This window comes from Mesocricetus auratus, unplaced genomic scaffold (genome assembly GCF_017639785.1).
Source record: "Mesocricetus auratus isolate SY011 unplaced genomic scaffold, BCM_Maur_2.0 Super-Scaffold_2245, whole genome shotgun sequence".
NCBI lineage: Eukaryota > Metazoa > Chordata > Mammalia > Rodentia > Cricetidae > Mesocricetus > Mesocricetus auratus.
The window spans coordinates 26,913,835-26,928,338 of NW_024429180.1; positions in this window are offsets into that span (position 1 = coordinate 26,913,835).

Below are 14,504 nucleotides of genomic sequence, written 5' to 3' on the forward strand. Positions count from 1 at the left end.
TGTCATAAAGGTGCTGAATAAGATATCTTGCAAGTATATGAATTTCAAATGCTTCTTTTAATTAATAGAATATTTGTGCTTGTTGATTGCAATCCATTCCTCCCCCAAACAACTATATTATAGAATAGCGGGATTTCAAAGACGATTCCTACCTTCTGGGATAGTATTACTGGGTTGTTAAGCAGATAAGTGAACTTTTTGTCTTTGTTTTGTTCTGTTAAAGAATTTTCTTTCATATCAGAGTGAGAGAAAAAGAATTCTATAAGTGCTTGTCTACATAAGTAGTCTCAAGAAGGGAAAGGCAAGAGACTAGTGTCAAATATGCAGCACTGTGTACAGGAAATTTGAAAGTATCTTGGATTGCCCTCATGTTTTTAGACAGTGATTGTCTCTGTAGACTATTGTAGCCAGGACTGATTAAGGGAAAAGACAAAATGAACAAATATATATGAAAAGGGTATGTGCTACATTGTTTTACACAATATGAGTTGCTTAGCACAATACTGTTTTTCTGCATGACAGAGGCTAAGAACCTGGCAGTTGCTTTGACTATGAACTGTGTGCCTCACAAACCCAATGTGCTATCTGGAATGCTAATAAGTCTCTTGTCTTTAGTCCACTTTAAGAGGCTAAAGAAACTGGGTTCAGATGGCAGCAAAGGATCACAGTAACAGCAACAATAGCATGGATGAAGCCAAAAACAGATAGTCAGGAACAGCAGATTTACCATATGACCTCCTTTATCTGTGCCTGGAGCAGCAAGCCACTTTCAGGAAGAATTTTCCCTGTAACCCTTCTATTAAATATGGTCCCCCTATCAACTTTCATGTCTCCTACTAGATTCCCCATGCAATGAAGATAGCAATTAAGGACTATCATCAAAATCACTTCAAGTCAGCTCAAAGGATTTATCTTTTTGATGCCTTTTGTCTACATCAATAAATCTATTTGAAGTTTTCTTCTTCATTATTATTGTCTGGGATTCTGTATAATTATTCTACTTTTCTTTGCTCTAGCCAGAAAATAAAATTTAACAAAATCAGCAACAACAAGAAACACATTATCATTAGTTTCATGTACTTATTAGTAACAACTGATCACATCATCTCACTCTATTAAACTAAAACACATACTATTTATATTACATGTTGTAATATTGTAGCCCATTCTTTAGTAAGCAGTGTATTATAAAATGTTATGTAACCCAAAAGTCTAAACTGAAATTATACATTTCAAGTATAGATCACTAAAGTCTTGCCGATAAACTACATATTTAAAGTGTAATTTTAGAAATAAACCCCAGTCTCACAGCTGGGGAACCAACATAGGACCAAACTAGGTCTTCTGAACGTGGTGTCAAGAGCACTGTGCAGTCTATGGGGCCTGTGGCAGTGAAACCAAGATGTAGTGCGCAAACAGACTGTGGGAGCCAATTTCCCATCGAGCAATACTCTCGTAGCCTAGATACACAGGGGAGGGCCTAGGCCCTGCCCTAAATAACTTGACAGATTTTATTGTCCCTCATGGAAGGCCTCATCCTCCCTCCCTGGGCAGTGGATGAGGGATGGGATGGGGGATATTTCGAGGGGGGTATGTGATGGTAGGTGGGAGAGGAAACTGGGATTGATATGTATAATAAGTTTGTTTCTAATTCAAAAAATACATATAAAGATATATATCATTTATTTGTGATTAATTATGTTTCATAACATTTTAAATAAATGTAATTCATATATTGGAAATAAATTAATTAAATTGAGCTACAGATTTGCCTTGGCAGGAGAAGTAAAACAGGCACACTCAACCTTGAGCTGTTTATTCTGAGAGTTTAAAGAGGAATATTGTGTTCCACAAATTCAAATAACTGACACAGATTAAAACAATCCTTCATTACTTAATTCAAAACCTAATTAAACTCAGCAATTAATTAATATTATTCAGTTATTATCTATTTAGCACCAGTGAATTAAGAACATTGTTTTAGATTAACTAGTTCATCTTTTAAAAATACAATACAATTAGGCTCATTTGAGACTTTATTCAGAAAGATACTACATATACACATGACATTATAAAGTCTTCATTTACAAAAATGCACATTTCTTTGGTATGGGGGGATCCTTATAAGTAGTTAATCAAGGTATTAAAATCATAATAAATCCACTAAAATATTCCAGACTCACCCTGTGAGTCATTTTTTCTCAATTTTTGTTGAATGTATAATTTTTGAGCTAGTATGAAATGAATGAGATGCAGCAAACATCAAACAAATTGAGAGGTTAGTTCATCATCTTGAATAAAATCATAAATGATTGAAATTAGAAACTACATTTTTCCTTTTCAGTTTGTATCTTCTTGATTTCCTCTGTCTTAAACTTTTGCTATTGTATATGATATGATAGTATTCATAAATGACCCCCAAAATTATACCAGAGAAAACCTACAACTGATCAACACCTTCAGTAATATGGAAGGATACAAGATTAACTAAAAAAAGTGAGTATCCCTCCTATATACAAATGATAAATGGACTGAGAAAGAAATCAAGCCAGCTGTGATGGCGCATGTTAGTAGGATTTGCTGAAGGAGGCAGAAGCAGGAGAATCACAAGAAAGAAATCGAAGGAACCTTACCTGTTACAATAGCTACAAATAATATGAAATATTAAAGGATAACTCTAAAGGAACAAGTGAAATACCTGCATGTTAAGAACTTTAAGTCTATGAAAAAAGAAATTGAAAAAGATATCAAAAATGGAAAGATTTCTCATGCTCTTGTATAGGTAGTATCAAAATAATAAAAAGAGCAATCTCACCAAAAGCAATCTACAGATTCAATGAAATCCCCATCAAAATCCCAACACAATCCTTCACAGACCTCAAAAGAACAATCTCAACTTCATATGGAAAAATACAAAGCCAAGGATAGTTTTAAAAAACCCTGTAAAATAAAGAAACTTCTACAGGCACACCATCCCTGACATCAAGCTCTATAATAAAACTACAGTCATTAAAACTTGGTTTTGGCATAAAAAAAACACATGGAATTGAATTGAAGACCCTGATATGAATCCATATCCCTATAAGCACCTGACTTTTGATAATGAAGCCAAAATTATACAATGGATAAAAGAAGGCATTTTCAACAAATGGTTTTGGATGTCGACATGTGGAAAAACACAAATAGATCCATATCTATCACCCTGCACAAAACTCAAGTCTAATTGGATCAAAGACCTCATCACAAATCCAGTTGCACTGAACATGACAGAAGAGAAAATGGCAAGTAGCCTTGAACACATTGTTGCAATAGACTTTTTCCTGAATATCACACCTGTACCACAGACACTGAGATGAACAATTAATGGATGGGACCTCCTGAACCTGAGAAGCTTCTGTAAGGCAGAGGACACTATGGATAAGACAAAATGGTAGTCTACAGAGTAGGAAAAGGTGAAATGACAGAATTTGTTTTGCTGCCATTGGAGACCTCATGCTTCCTAAGGAGTGGACAGGGAAATCCTTAGGAATCCACAAGGATTATCCTAACTAAGACTCCTAGCAATGGTGGAGAGGGTGCCAGAACTGGCCATCCACTGTAAGTAGATTGGTAACTTCCCTAGTTGGCAGAGAACCACAAGCAAGCACTGAGGTGAGCTTTAACAGCCTTGTGGAATTGTTCCAGCCAGGGGGTCATGACTGGGGAACACACAGACAGAGCTGTCATGAGCTCTCAGAAACAAATGGATGCTGGACCAACAGTCATGGAGCATGCATGAGACCAACCTATGCCCTTTGCATGTGTGTGACAGTCATGTAGACTGGCCTCTTAGTAAGGCTTCTAACAGTGAAAGCCGGACCTCTCCCTGGAACTTAGCTATCTTTTGGTAAACTGTTACCCATGCTGGATTATGCGACCCCACCTCGATATAAGGGGAGAATTTCAGTTGACTCTGCTTCAATTTGTGCAAGTCCATGGCAGGCCTACCCTTTCTGGATGGAGATGGTGGAGGGTTAGATGGGAAGAGAGAGGGGACAGGAGAAAAGGAGGGAGGGAAAACTGGATGGTATTAAAACTAAATGAAAAAATATTATTTAAATTTAAAAAAGAAATCACATGTTAAAATTTTCAGAATATGAAAAGCAAAAAAAATATACCGAAGTTGAAAAATTAAAAATGGGTATGATAAGAAAGTATCTTCTTATTCTTCTGTGAAATTGTGCTCTGTAGGCAATATTTTCTTTATAACAATCAGTACTTTATGGGTACTTCTGAAAAATACAATTCCTATCCCTAATATAGAACTGATAAACCATAGAAAATAAAAGAACCACTTTGATATACTTCTTTTAAAACATTGGGTGTTTCTGGCTTAAGCCTAGTCTGGCCATGGAAAGCAGAACAACATGCGATTCCACAAAGGGTATTTATTGACTCATAACATGCATCAAGGAAGGAGGCCAGGATCTTCAACATTTGAAATTTCAGGATAAAACATCGCCCAGTCCATAGTGAAGTCGCACTTAGACATGTAGACAGCATCTGTAGGTTGCCTTGGCTACTGGGTCCTTCAGGAATAATTTCGTCTTGAGTTTTAATTTTTTCTTTTGTTCCCATGATGCTCTAGAATCAGATTTTATCAGTCTCGGGACTATTATTTTGTATGCGCTGTCTTCCTCATTAGGCAAAAGAACTGAGATATCTCCTCTTACAAGTAATTTCTTAATTGTTGGAAATGAACGAGCATATGATTTAGGGAGGCTAAAACAGCAAGGTGAATAAGCTATTTGTTCAATTAGAAAGACAATTAATTGTGTTCAGGTCACAAATCACTGGGACCTGGTTTGTAGTGATTTTTCACAACAAAAACAACACTTATAAATTACTTACACAGCACTACCCTAGGACAAAGCAGTGGCTGCTGGAAAGAAATAATCTCCACCAACATGCATATTTTCTCACCATTATCTTATCTCCACTTGTTAGTTTTCTCTGCTAGCACATCCCCAAAGTATCACCCTCAGCCCTCTCATCTTAGTTTATTAGTTACATAAGAATGATTGTATTTTAACGAGGAGGTTAGTCCCTAAATTTTATAGTTAAGTTTTATTGATTATAAAATACATTTTTTACAAATAGCTTTGGTATTTTGATAAATTTAGATTCTCTATCAATATTGTTCTTGTGTCTGGTGCCTAGGCTTTCTCCTGGAACTAGGGAAAATTAGTCTAATTTATACAGAAAGGAATAAACAGTAAATTACCAAAGATGCCATGTAACAGAGGAGTTTTAATTATGGAAAAGGATCATAAAAAGGGGGACAAGAAGTAGAAGACCATCCTCTGTAGACTGGAGTAGCAGGAGAGAGGAGAGAAGAGTGGTAGAGATGGAAGAGATAGGGAGAGAAAGGGGAAGAGACAGAGGAAGAGACAGACAGAAAGAGGGAGAGAAAGAGAGAGAGAAGGATTGGAGGTGAGCAGGGCCCTTTTAAAAGGTAACATGGTGAATTTGCACAGGTGATGCTCTTAGTGGCTGCAGCTGATGGTGTGTAATGTCAGAACTCCAAGGATAAGTCAGTACAGATGCCTGAAAACCAGCAATAATCCATCACCCTCTATATAAGCAATAGAGGAATACCAATATGCTTACTCACAATACAATAAAACTATAAAATCTACCCATTAGCAATATTGATTGTAGAACAGATATAAACACCTATACATTTATAAAATTATACCTTATATCAGTCAACTAAATCTTACCATAAAATTTATTTACTCAAAAGAGGGAGTACGATTAAAGAAGTTAGCACAAGTCCATGTATTAGTTAAACTTCTCTTGCTCTGATCAGGCGCCATTGCCAAAAGTAAATTTTGCCTTATGCTTCCTGAGGAACAGAGTCCATCATGGCAGAGAAGCAACAAAGGGCAGAGACTGTGGCCATAGCAGGAAGCTCATATCCTGTCATCAACCATGAACCCATGCAGGGAAAGCCACAGGAAAGTCGACACTGCTAAAAACTCTGAAAGATACCTCCAGTGACACACTTCCTCCATCAAGACCATAATGTAACTAAAAAGATTCAAACAAAGAGACACAATTTTTTCTGTATTTTTTGCACCTTAATTGTATCGACATGATATCAAAAAGATTTATTCTGAAAAGACCATGGATTTCTTTAAAAAATGATCACTTATAGTTTGACTATTTAAATACCTACTAACTTTATTGTTGGAAAACGGCAATATAAAAATATAACTTATTAAACATACATGATTTAAATAAAGAAATATTTAAATATAGGAAAAGTGATTCTGTGATTTCATTGCTATGTTTTTTGGAACCTAGAATTTTCATATCAGTGGTCTTTTGTTCAGAATGTGTCCTGTTTTCCTTCTGTTACAAAATGTGGGGAATCATATTCATTACTTAAGATTTCTTATGTTAAACATGATCATCAAAGCTTCACACAAATAGCACTAAACTCCAAATCATCTCTGAAATAGAAGTTGACTGTATTAAAACATAAAAATGTTTTAGGTGAAACTGAATGCATATGCTCCCTTTTTATTTTTCTCTGTGAAACAAATGCTATTTCCTGACCGTACGATTGTGAGATTAATCTGTGTTCTGTAACAGTCAGGATTTCTTAATAAACCTAAGCCTTTGAATTGGTGGAGTGGAATCGATTTCTTTTACCTGCTCTGTTGTGTTTTCTATCCCCCTTCTCTGTGCTGGGACTGTTTACATTGAATTAGAGCACTGCCGCTTATTTCTGGCTCGTGGAGCAACTCTAACATCCTCTTATTTATTGTTGCATCAATAGTTTACTACTGGGGTTTATGTTCTCTAATCTCACCTGCAAAAATGTTAGTTGGCACTTCCTTATCACTGTGGATGTTCTAAATTGAACATCACTTCAGCTTTAAGACAAAACTTACTGTTTCACGTTTTATGTTTGGTTTTTCCTCCACTATGTCACTTGCCTAGATAAATATTTTTGCTAATATTTAAAATGCTATCAGCATTGAAGACATGTCTTTGTAATGATTTCTATACAGTATCTACTTACTTGAGGAAAGGGTCTTCTCAGTGTGCGACCATAAACGCCACACTTAATTGAGAGTATAGGTAAGTATTTATTATAGAAATTACAAGAGAAAAACAAGCAACCCAGATGAGCCGAATATTTTTCCGCTGCCGAACTGGAAGCCAAAAAGAGGGCGAGAGGTTCTGCTGCTCAGTCTTGTATTCCTTCCTCTGTACACAGCCATGCCCAAAGTGGGCCTGGCAAGTGACATAGTTCACCGCCTAAGCCCCTATATGTCTTTAGGCACGCCTAAAGTGGGTATGGTTAGCGGTGTGGAAAACCGCCCTTTTATTACCTAATCTGTGTGCACCTCTAATATGCCACATGGCTAATGGCAGAGTACTAAATATCCCCCTACAGAATCTACTTTTAAAAGAAACATGCAAAATTTTAAAAGTTGTTTATTGAATTCGTGGAAATGAAAATAATTGAAAAGGATTAGGAAATCTCATGAATTAGAGAAACCAATGCCAGCAAGAATGACAAGTTCACTATAATGATGAAAAATGTAGACTAACATACAACAATTATAAGTTATTTAATTTGACAATGATGCAAGGGTAGTCACATAACATTAAAAAATTTAAGAGAATATTGCTGAATTAGATCATACCGGGATTCTTAGTAAACTTGTGAAATATCATTGCTTGTTTGTGAGTTTCACCTAAGTTTTAGCCAGTTAAGGGAGAAATGAAATACAGGAATTAAAATTCTTTTAAAATATTTCACATTATATTGTGAAAATACATTGATCAAAAGTCTTACATCCCCTTAAATATATTATCCTTCATATTTCCTCATGAAGATTGTTGTGACATTTTATTTCATTTTTCAATTTTAATGTGTTATAATATCCTTATTAATGTATTATCAAAGTTACTGTTATAATTACTTTTTCTACATTAATTTTTTCTACATTTTTGGTATTAATTTTTCTTAATAACCAATATTTGTGGCATAGCCTCAAAAAGTTTTCCACTTATATTCTTAACTTAAAACATTAAACAAAAGACCAATTTAGACTCCCTTAATATTGGTGACAATGTTGTAACAGGGACTATTTATGAGGCCACTGGCAGTGGGTCCAAGATCTAACTTTAATGCACTAACTAACTTAGTGTAGTCCATTTTGTATGGAGAGATACCTTGCTCAGCCTAGACAGAAGGATGTGGGAGGTCTAGAGGTGCCTTGGTCCTGTCTTAATGAAATGATGGGCCAAACTTAGTAGACTTCCTAAGGGAGAACTTACCTTCTCTGAGGAGCAGATACGAAGTTGGGGGCAGAGATGCAAGGAGCAAGAGGAGACGAGGGAAGGAAAATTAGGGATTGAGATGTAAAAAATAAATTAATAAACAATTTAAAAAATGTATTAAGCAAAAATAAAGAGTATATATTGAGACATCACATACAACAGAGAACCACAATACAAGTCATGTAACTTAGCTGCATGAATTTTGACAAAAGGCCAAAAATCCCTACTGGTTCTACAGCAAATACTGTTTGTCAAGCTGGATGACTATTTGTAGAAGAATCAAAATAGAACCACTCTGATTGTCAACAAAATTAATTCTAGACATAACAAAGAACTCACCATATGATCGTATCTCCCAAATCTGAGAAAGTAAGAAACAGGTTATAACTCTCAGGCACAGGAAATAACATTTTGATCAGGACCCTAAATAGTACAGCAATTAAACACCAAAATCTGAAAAATAGAATGACAAATTTTAAAAAGATTCTGTGCACCAAAGGACACCAGGATTTAAGGCAAGAGAAAGTGGATTAATAGGGTAGTAATGATGCAAATGAGTGAGAAATGTAAGAATACTGTAGTGGAGCATTTATGGAAGATTAAGCGATACTTGAAGACTTTACAATGTTATATACAAACCTAGTAATTGTAGAAGCTTCATAAAATACAGACACACTTATATAAACGTTTTTTAACTGGTGTTACCTTATAATGGGGAAATAGTCCCCGATAAATATAATCTGCTACCTAACAAGAAGATCTTTGCCAGGTATAGGCTACCTCTTTTCATTTGTTGGTCAGTGAGGGTCCATCAATTCCCAAACATTACAAACTACTGAAATTTTTCTCTCATCCCATCCATAACTTGATAATAAGAAACCTCATAGTTGAATCACAGGATATGGACAAATCAAGTGTGACTGACCATGGGGCTTCTTCCTCAGTGATATGCCATGCTGGAAGGCTTCAGGCATGCATTGCACTTCAGTAAGGAAATAACCATCATTGCTCCCCAGCTGGTCACTCTGAAAGCAGCAGTAATAGCAAAGATGACGATAGATGCTCACTGTGAAATAGTGCCATGACTATCATGTGAGTCACAGTAAGACCATGACTGGATTTAAACCCATGCCACATGATAGAACTTACTCCTGGTAGTGTTAACTGGTCTGAAAACCCATGGCTGGCCAAGTCACTGCTCTTAGGGGAGAAGTTAAAACTAGTCTTCTGATAAATTTATATAGCAATATACTGTCCACTAAATACTTATCTTTATCTCCATAATATCTCTCTATTATTACCAGATAATCTTTGAAGCATATGGTGACTAATACAGAGACCTAAAGCTTCAACATTCAAAGAATGGGAGACTATACAGTTTTCCATGGTAAATAGGGTTATCTATATCATATCCACACCCCCTGAGGCATAGGGATCATTTGGAAACTGTAGGTAAAAGTATCATTAGAGCTAGATTTAATGGACATCTGCAGTCAAAACATATTTGACACAAAACGCAAAACAATTGCACATAAGAACTCATAGCTGCTATGACAGCATGAATAAACATGTAAGAAGAGAAGCCAACCATAATCTCAGCATGGATAGTTGAAGGGATCTTGAATTCCCATGCTCAGCTAAGGGGATACTGATAGGTATGGTGGCAGAAGGCCTTATTTCTTTCTTTATTTTTAATGGATGAAGCTTGTAAGAGGCCTAGAGTCTCAATGATACTACACACATAAATGCACAGACAACACTGATATGAAACATAAAAAGAGCACATAAAAGTTGAGAGGGGGAATTGGTGTAGAGGATTGCGGGGGGGGGACCAGAGGGCAAGGAATATGGGGAAATTCAATCGAACATGGTGGATGTGTGTTTAAAAGTCTCAAACACAAAATATGAAAAGATTACTTATAAAAGAACATCACTGTGTATCAAGTGGAAGCCAGCCATAGACATAGTTCTGGGCACTGAGGGTCTTAGGAAGAAACTAAACTTTTTTTCAGTACAGAATATGCCAGAAGAAATACCCTTGTTACATGTTTATAATTCTCAAAGAAATTTTCAGTGGACTGTTTTTATTTTTTTTTTGTCCAGAGGAACTGAAATAACCAAATGAGATGAATGAAATCTGAACTAAATCATTTTGGCAGTGAATAAATCAAAGTACAGAATGTAGCTCTTGAGTAATTTCTGCTGTTAAAATGCCTCTGAGGCTTCAGAAAAGAGAAGGACAAAGTCATACTCAGCCACACTCTTCAACAACAATATAGTAGACACGAGGATGCCACTGGAGAGTCACAGAAAAGAAATCACTACAAACATGAAGGTTTCATCCTTGTACTTATATTCAGTTAGATGGCATGAACATGCTGAATACACCCAACATATGTTGCATCACTCAATAAAGTGGACAGTATGTACAATAGCCAATATATGTGCTGGATTTATGAGGGACTTTATGATATTTGCAGGGAGATGGTTTTTGGGAAATATCTTTAATTTTAACAGTTTGAAACATTTTTAATTTGACGACATTTTAATTTAATAGCCTATTAAATTGGATTTGCACTGCATTTTTTATTTTTTAATTGAAAAATTCCTTCCCTGGTGTGATTATTTGTATAACCAACTTAATGAGAAGAACTAAAGAAATTGATCAACTCCTTTGCCCCCCTTCTATTCAGATCTCTGAGGTATCCCCACAGAAATGTTCATTCCCAAGTACCCAGCATTTCTAGTTAAAGGGAGATTTTTGCCACCATTCTTCAAAATTCTCAACTTCTCCAGATTACAACCATTTTTTGTTAATTGATACCAAATCTCTTATCCAGTTTATTATATTTCCAGGGACTGTTTTTCTCTTAGCTTCCTATGATGCTGAAAATCACATATTATACTCATGAGCATTTTATTATTCTGGGTGAGAGCAGCAACTTCAAATGACATTTTGAGGGCTAAGTTTTCTTAGTCTTAAACTAAAACTGTCAATACTTTGTCTTCAGAAATTTATGGGTTTACATTTGATCATCTGTTTATCCCTGCAAAAATCTTTAGCATCACATAATTCTGAACCAGAAACAAACCTGCGGTATTTCCTGTACCATTCATGTTTTGCTTCAGTGCTATTGTAAATGTCAAAGGGCTATAGCTGATGACAAAACCACAATCCATAAGTTTAGTTACACTTTAGTTGGTATAAAATAGAGATCTATGAAGATGACTGGCTACATATTTTGCTTACTCTGGATATCATATCTAGATTGTGTTGCATGGAATAAACCCCAGCAGCTCTACATGGCTTTAACCTATATAATTATCCTCAGAGAAATTACTGAATTCAGAATCTTATTAATCACATGTAATATGCAGATCAGTACCCATCCCAAGTATACACACGGACTTTGGACTCCCATGGAACAATGTGAGGTGCACTCTCACTCTTAACTCTTGGGGAAGGGTCTAGGCCCTGCCCTATATGAAATGACAGACTATGGACACCCCCATGGAGGGCCTCACCCTCCCTGGGGGGATGAGGGGATAACGGGGGTTTGGGGGGAGGGCACGGGAGGAGGGGAGGGAATGGGAGAGGGACCTGGAACTGACTTGTGAAGCAACCTTGTTTCTTATCTAAATTTAAACTGGAAAATAAAATAAAAAAAATAAAAACTAGAAAATCAAAAAAAATGTAGTAAGCATTGAATACAATGGTGTAAGCTATTTTAATGATTTAAAATGATGTCAATTAGTCTGTTACTTTTACAGATAGTTCCAATTATGTTTCATAGAAATTCACAAATTTTAACCAGATACATGTTCTAGCACATATATGTAATAGCATTGATGAAAGGAACATGAAAATGTATGTGCTTTCCGGAGCTACAAATTTCATAGCTAAATTGTGAGGTACGAGGTGTTGCAGCTGTAGCTCTTTCCAACACTTATATAAGCATAGAGAAAATTTTTCATGTTTCATTCTGAACTGAAATAAGTTAGATGTATTTATTTTTGAATGTCAGTACTATAGTACTGGTAAGAACACATCTTTTTTTGTTGGTCATTTTCATCATGAATAAGTATTGTGTCCAGAGATTTATATTTTGTCTCAGTTGAAAATTTATGTATCTTTCTCTTTATTACATTTTAGGTAATCAGTGTTCATAGAAAGTTCACCAAACACAATTTGACATCAACACATACTTTGTTTTCTTTTCTGATTGCATGCTGAATATATACAGTTAAGTACTTCCAAAAGCTAGAAGGGTAATATTGTTGACATTTTCTTTGACCATATTTTATAATCTAACTTTACTTTTGTGTAGTGTGTTAAGTACTGATATTATTTCACATTCCACTGCAGCTCTGTTCATTTTTCTCTGTATATGTATCTGTCCTTTCTCCTAAATCTGATGATCAATCTTCACATTTACTAACAAGTCATTCCAGTATGTGCAATCTTCCCTTAAATTCATTCAGTAATTGTCATTTTAAAAAGATTATACACTTCAGCTTACCTGCACATCCTATTGTTTCCATCTGTTTTAAAAATTCTCCAGCTCTTTCTAATATTTCAGCTTAAACTGAAATTTAGTTGTAGCCTTTTCTGTTTCTAACATATTGAATGTGCCTTATTCATAGTCACTGCCTACTAAATACATCAGTACCGTATTTAGTTCACCATGAATAACTGCTTTAGTTTTAATTTCATAAAACATGACTTTCATGTTTTCTCATTTCTTATTCTACAATGCATATGGTAATATACTAGCAAATATTGAATTTCATCAACTTTGCATATCTTTACTCACAGGCAGTTAAATTATGGTTTCAGAAATTTAGACTTCTGTAAACTTAATTGCATACTTTTTGCTAAAAGTACATAATGATTATAAGTTTTAAGGTTCCTCCATTGTAGTCAAGTTCAGCTACACCATCTTTCTCTCCAGTGTATGTTTCCATGGCATAGCTGTAAGCCCTGGATTGTGGTTTATTTATTATGCTGTCTTAGACAGGTCTGTAGGGTATTAGCCTACAATATTTTCTGAATTTGTTCACTAGGTCATCTTGTGATGAGCATCACACTATCTCATTCTGGGAATATGGCTCTCTGACTCAGGCCCCTGTTTTTATTACTTCACTAACAAAGAATTCTGCCCTTAGTCTCTCTACTTTTTAAGACATAACATGCTGCTAATAGGCTTCTTTTGGCACCTCACCAACAGAACAAAAAAATAGAGTTGAACATAAAAATCTCCATTTTTTCTTTTCTTTCAAGGTTGTCCAAAGTCAATAAAGGCTTTATTAGCATTGTAGATTCAGCTTTACAGTTATTTAGTGAATGCTATTTACTTTTAGTAATATATTTTCATTTTTAGCAGTCTTTATCCAGCCTCTGCCTGTTCTCCATTGTTATGCTTTTGATGCTAGCTATGCTCCCATTAAATTCCGGGACACGCTTAATGAGGACAACCCCTTCCCCTGGAGTACATGATACACAGTACACAGTGCACAAAATCTAGTTGCTTTTGGAAATGTTGATACTACTTAACTAGATCCTTAGAGAAAAGACCCACCAATGTCTGCTCCAAGGAAAGCTTGAAGAAACAGGATGTGTGTTCCACATACATTCAAACTAATGTCTCTACCAGCTACTGGGGGATGCTTTGTTTCCCCCTGTGATTGACTATCAGTGTACTTCATTTCTGTGACATCAAGATTTTTATCTCTATCTGCAAAATGCATCGCCTGTTGTTATAAAATGCCTGTTGAAACAGATCATCCCAATTTATTTGGTAAATTCATGAAATCACATGGGACTGTTGCATCTTTGCTTTACCAATTAAGTGTTAACTATGAGTATAAACACCCATGTAAGGGACTGAAAATCTGAAGAATACATATATTCTGTCAAGTTTCATTTTACTTTTTTTCAGGATTACCAATATAAAGTAGTGGGATTAGACCCACCTTGAAAGTACATCTGTTTCCAACTGAATTATTGCTACTACAGCATACTATGGCTTTGGTTTCTATTGAAAAGTGAATAATATAAGTTCATATTGTTGTTATCACACATTTTCATATGTACGTTATAGTTGACAAATTTTAATTACAAATAGATTCATTACTATGAGAAGACAGACAGTAACTATGTT